We start from the raw sequence: 6000 nt of genomic DNA, 5'->3' as shown, positions 1-6000 counted from the left end.
ACATTATATGTATACTTGCAGTGTGTATATTGTACATATTACATATTGTTATGAAGGTGTCTGTTACTACATTATATATATGTACTTGCAGTGTGTATATTGTACCTATTACATATTGTTATGAAGGTGTCTGTTACTACATTATATATATACTTGCAGTGTGTATATTGTACATATTATTATGAAGGTGTCTGTTACTACATTATATATATACTTGCAGTGTGTATATTGTACATATTGTTATGAAGGTGTCTGTTACTACATTATATATATACTTGCAGTGTGTATATTGTACATATTACATATTATTATGGAGGTGTCTGTTACTACATTATATATATACTTGCAGTGTGTATATTGTACATATTACATATTGTTATGAAGGTGTCTGTTACTACATTCTATATATACTTGCACTGTGTATATCGTACATATTACATATTATTATGAAGGTGTCTGATACTACATTATATATATACTTGCAGTGTGTATATTGTACATATTACATATTGTTATGAAGGTGTCTGTTACTACATTATATATATACTTGCAGTGTGTATATTGTACATATTACATATTGTTATGAAGGTGTCTGTTACTACATTATATATATACTTGCAGTGTGTATATTGTACATATTACATATTGTTATGAAGGTGTCTGTTACTACATTATATATATACTTGCAGTGTGTATATTGTACACATTACATATTGTTATGAAGGTGTCTGTTACTACATTATATATATACTTGCAGTGTGTATATTGTACATATTACATATTGTTATGAAGGTGTCTGTTACTACATTATATATATACTTGCAGTGTGTATATTGTACATATTACATATTATTATGAAGGTGTCTGTTACTACATTATATATATACTTGCAGTGTGTATATTGTACATATTGTTATGAAGGTGTCTGTTACTACATTATATATATACTTGCAGTGTGTATATTGTACATATTGTTATGAAGGTGTCTGTTACTACATTATATATATACTTGCAGTGTGTATATTGTACATATTACATATTATTATGGAGGTGTCTGTTACTACATTATATATATACTTGCAGTGTGTATATTGTACATATTACATATTGTTATGAAGGTTTTTGTATTTTTGAATGATTTATGAGGAATAAATCATTTCCTTACCTGCACCTTGCCTCCGGAGTTTCCGTCTACATCTTGGGAGAACGACCCGCACATAAAAATGCGACCCAAGCGTGACAAAACTGAGCCGGCGGCTGCTTCTGCTTTGTATCAAACTTGCTAAAAGTAAACTTGAGATTATAATTCATGCATCTCTCACCTGCTAGCAGACAAATGTGGCCATGGACTGAGAGACTGGTCCACTTTCACAACCCCCGGGATGGCAAAAAAGACGCTTGTTGCAGCAAATTTGTTTAACCCTTTGTGAGGATTGTGAGTGATTCTTCATGTAAACGGTATTATGTGAGCGTCCTGTCGGTCGGCATCCCAGCGAGAGCGTAAATATTACAATAAGTATTTGTTGTATTGTGATTTATTATGGTTAGTTTGTATGTTTAGCAACTAGCAATGTTGCTAATGCTATAGTGTAACAATAAAGCGACATCCGATTAGCACTCGACTTCTAAAACGTATTGCTCATCCTCTTTGTGTTTGGGCTCAAAAATATAAGGTTCTGCATCATAATTGTTCCCAAAGTAATCGTCGTTGTCTCTCACAAAGTCTGCTTGTATAGCATTGTTGTTGATGGGGAAGGGATCTGTGGTTACTCCTCTACTTCACATGATCATGTGACTGGCTTCCTCATTATCTCTCAAAATGGCTCAGGAATCTCAGTGAGATTTATACTATTTTGATTATATCTATTTATTCGCAAACTTTAAAAGTCTTTTAGTGCCATAAATCAGATATATATGATAATAGCTTCAATATAGAGGCTACTTGTTTTTCCACTCTACTGCTACTTTAAGGAACTCATAAAAGTCCTCTTCCCTGTTCTCACCTTAAGAGCTCTCTTATGAGCTCAAATTCTTTAGGAATTGCTTTTTATCTTTGCTAGGATCTACCCAGCAGGCACAAGACATTGAAACAACGTTGAGAACTTGTTGAATTAGGTCTTGATGGTGAACAGCTCAATCATAACGTTGAAACATGCTTTTTGACGACGTTTAATCAATGTTGTCTTATGATGTTGATTTGACCATTGAAATTTGGTCATTTCTGTTGTGGTTGAAGAAGGAGTTGTGACGGCACAGAACCACAAGGGGGCAATATAGCTCTATGTATTGATTATAGATATATAAACAATATCATATAATAAATAATGAACAATAATGTTTAATAAACTATAGGATGGTGTGTGTCAAAATCCAATAGTGTGTGTGTGAGGCTATGTGTGTGACTAGCTGTAGTGTGTGTTACCTAGTGTTGTGTTGGGCGAGAGGAGGGACAAAGCAGAAGGTCCGTGAGACAAGTGGTTTGGTACGTGGGGCTGAGAGAGGCGTTGAGAGGTCCGTGTGCAAAGCGGGGGGGGGGGGGGGGGGGTCGAGGATCGAGGGAGGCAGTCCAAAGTCTAGGGAGAGTCGAGGCTCGAAGATGAAGGACACAGGAAGCACTGCGGGAAACACAAAAGGGGCATGAGACGCGGGATCAAGGAAGTCACAGGGAGAGATCCAGAATGCGGAGGGAAGCCAGACACGGGATGCTTACAAGTAACAGGATTAAGTTCCGGCCAGGATCCTTGGGTCCACTGGTCTTTATTCAGCTTGCCCTCATCAGTCCCAGGTGTGCTGATTGCTAGCGATTGATTGTAGCTGTTCGCTGCCGCTGGTCTGGGGCAACGTTGAAACATGATTTTGACAACGTTTATTCAATGTTGGGTTCTGAAGTTGATTTGACTATAGAATTTTGGTCATTTCCCAACCAACAATGTGGATCCAACGTTAGACGTCAACATTGTCTCAGTTTACAGGTACATCTATTTTGGAACATTGGCTCAAAGTCCGTTTTAAAGGGGCATGTATGCATAACCAACGTTGCACCAAGGTCTTGTGCCTTTGATTGATTGATTGAGACTTTTATTAGTAGGTTGCACTGTGAAGTACATATTCCGTACAATTGACCACTAAATGGTAACACCCGAATAAGTTTTTCAACTTGTTTAAGTCGGGGTCCACTTAAATTGATTCATGATACAGATATATACTATCATATATACTATCATCATAATACAGTCATCACACAAGATAATCACATTGAATTATTTACATTATTTACAATCAGGAGTGTGGAGGGGGGGTGGGGTGGGGGGTGGGGGGGTGGGGATATGGACATCAAGTAGTGGACATAGAGAGAGAGAGAGAGAGAGAGAGAGAGAGATCAGAAGGCATAAGAAAAAATATCTGCATTTGATTGTTTACATTTGATTATTAGCAATCCGGGGAGGGTGTTAGTTTAGGGTTGTAGCTGCCTGGAGGTGAACTTTTATAGCGGTTTTGAAGGAGGATAGAGATGCCCTTTCTTTTATACCTGTTGGGAGCGCATTCCACATTGATGTGGCATAGAAAGAGAATGAGTTAAGACCTTTGTTAGTTCGGAATCTGGGTTTAACGTGGTTAGTGGAGCACCCCCTGGTGTTGTGGTTATGGCGGTCATTTACGTTAAGGAAGTAGTTTGACATGTACTTCGGTATCAGGGAGGTGTAGCGGATTTTATAGACTAGGCTCAGTGCAAGTTGTTTAACTCTGTCCTCCACCTTGAGCCAGCCCACTTTAGAGAAGTGGGTAGGAGTGAGGTGGGATCTGGGGTGGAGGTCTAGCAGTAACCTGACTAGCTTGTTCTGAGATGTTTGGAGTTTAGATTTGAGGGTTTTGGAGGTGCTAGGGTACCAGGAGGTGCATGCGTAATCGAAAAAGGGTTGAACGAGAGTTCCCGCCAGAATCCTCAAGGTGCTTTTGTTGACCAGAGAGGAAATTCTGTAGAGAAATCTCGTTCGTTGGTTAACCTTTTTGATTACCTTGGTTGCCATTTTATCACAGGAAAGGTTAGCCTCTAGAATGGAACCTAGGTAGGTGACCTCATCTTTCCTGGTGATGACACTGTCACCTACTTTTATGGTGAAGTGATTGACTCTCTTAAGTTTGATGTGGGACCCAAACAGGATGGATTCTGTTTTACCCAAGTGGATGGATAGCTTGTTGTCAGCGAGCCAGGTGCAAGTTCTACAGAGCTCAGCACTGAGGATTTTCTCCACCTGTGCTGGGAACTCTTCACTTTTAGGGGAAATTCTAAGAAAAAATCAAATTCTAAGGATTTCCTTAGTTTTTGGCTATTTTGGTCACCGTGAATCTTTGGGAATACGGCCCGGATACGTAGTAAAAGTGTGATCCTGGAACCAAATGCAGTGTTCACTGCGCTCCACAAAGGTATCGAAATTAAACGAAGTGGTGAGCCACCAAACCAACATGGTTACTGCGTAGCAAACAGAGTGCGAACTATCTGCGTAGGCAAGGGGCCTAAATCTTACCACTAAGAGCAAATACGAGCAAAAAAATCTAACTACGCCATGGAATATGTCTTTATACTTAAAAAAAAAAAAAGATTTGACAAGTCATATCAAGGATTATATGTTCCCAGACATATCGACCTATCTGGTGCTCCAGACATCATTGTACACGACAAAACAGATGAAACTTGTAAAAGCATGGAGGTCTACAACTTCTTTGTGTGTGTCTGGGTCAAGGACATTGGTATTAAGACTCTTCCGGATAAATATGCATCGTTTTTGCTCGGGTAAGGTTGCATTTTATGAGTTAACTTCGCGTCTACAGCCATGTTTGTTGTTGTTGTTGCACGAGACGTTTACGAGTTGCGTGTTTTCCCCGTCTTTATCAAAATATAACTATAGATGTCAACATTGTGTATGTGCTGAAAGACTCATTTATGATTGTTTATCAAGATATAACTATAGATGTCGACATTGTGTATGTGCTAAAATATTAATTTATGATTTTTTATCAAAATGTAACTATAGATGTCAACATTGTGTATGTGCTGAAATATTATTTATGATTGTTGTCTTTGGTAAAAAACTAAACTCTTTTAGGTTTTGCTCACATTTGACATATTTTATTTAGTGTCGGCGAGTTTTATGGAACACTCGTAGCAAGAACTTTTTTTTTTAAACGTTAAAATAAAATACAAACAATAACAAGATAATACTTCAATGGGAAGTACTAAACGTTAAAAGTATATCAAACAAACCTTTAACGAAGAGATCAGTGCATACTCTTTGACTTGCTCCCTTGGACTGGAGTGTGAGCTACTTTTGTCGTCGTCTTTCGTAAAATCTTGACATCTTTCGCCCTTCTTGGTTAACTCTCGCGGAACTCTGAAGAAACGTGTATCCTTTTCCCGGTTTGAACGGTCCCGACAACATAAAATATCACAAGCATCACATACAGTACAACACACTCTAGATTGTTGTATGTTTTTATGTTTTAATCACCCATCGACAATGTCCACTACAGAGGACGCTCAGTTTGCTTTGCTGCCCTCGCTCTTTTAATAATGAAAATGGAATGTGCATGGTGTGCAGGACGCGCCGTTTGTTGTGTTCAAACAAGCAGGGACGTCAAGGCTGTTGTGTTGATTGGAGAAGGTGTGTTACATTTAAGGTGACACGTTTAGTCTCTGAGCATTTTGTTTTTCATACATGTTGAATGATATGATCCGAAAAGGCTGCTTGTGTGGTGAGCACGACAGCAAGTTAGCCTGCAGTATGCATGGTAATGTTTTACAGTAAAAGTGATTTTAAAACTGTTAATATAAAAACATATTTAACTAAATGAAAAAATATTTTTTTAATGTTTATTTATTATTATTTATACTGTATTATTATTATTGTTTGATTATCATCCATTCATTATTATATTATTATTAATATTGTTTGTCAAATTATATAAATCTTTATTATTGTTATAATGTTCATATTATTTACT

This window comes from Entelurus aequoreus, linkage group LG12, assembly GCF_033978785.1.
Source record: "Entelurus aequoreus isolate RoL-2023_Sb linkage group LG12, RoL_Eaeq_v1.1, whole genome shotgun sequence".
Lineage (NCBI taxonomy): Eukaryota > Metazoa > Chordata > Actinopteri > Syngnathiformes > Syngnathidae > Entelurus > Entelurus aequoreus.
The sequence above is the reverse complement of the archived record's forward strand: the minus strand, read 5'-3'. Positions refer to the sequence as shown.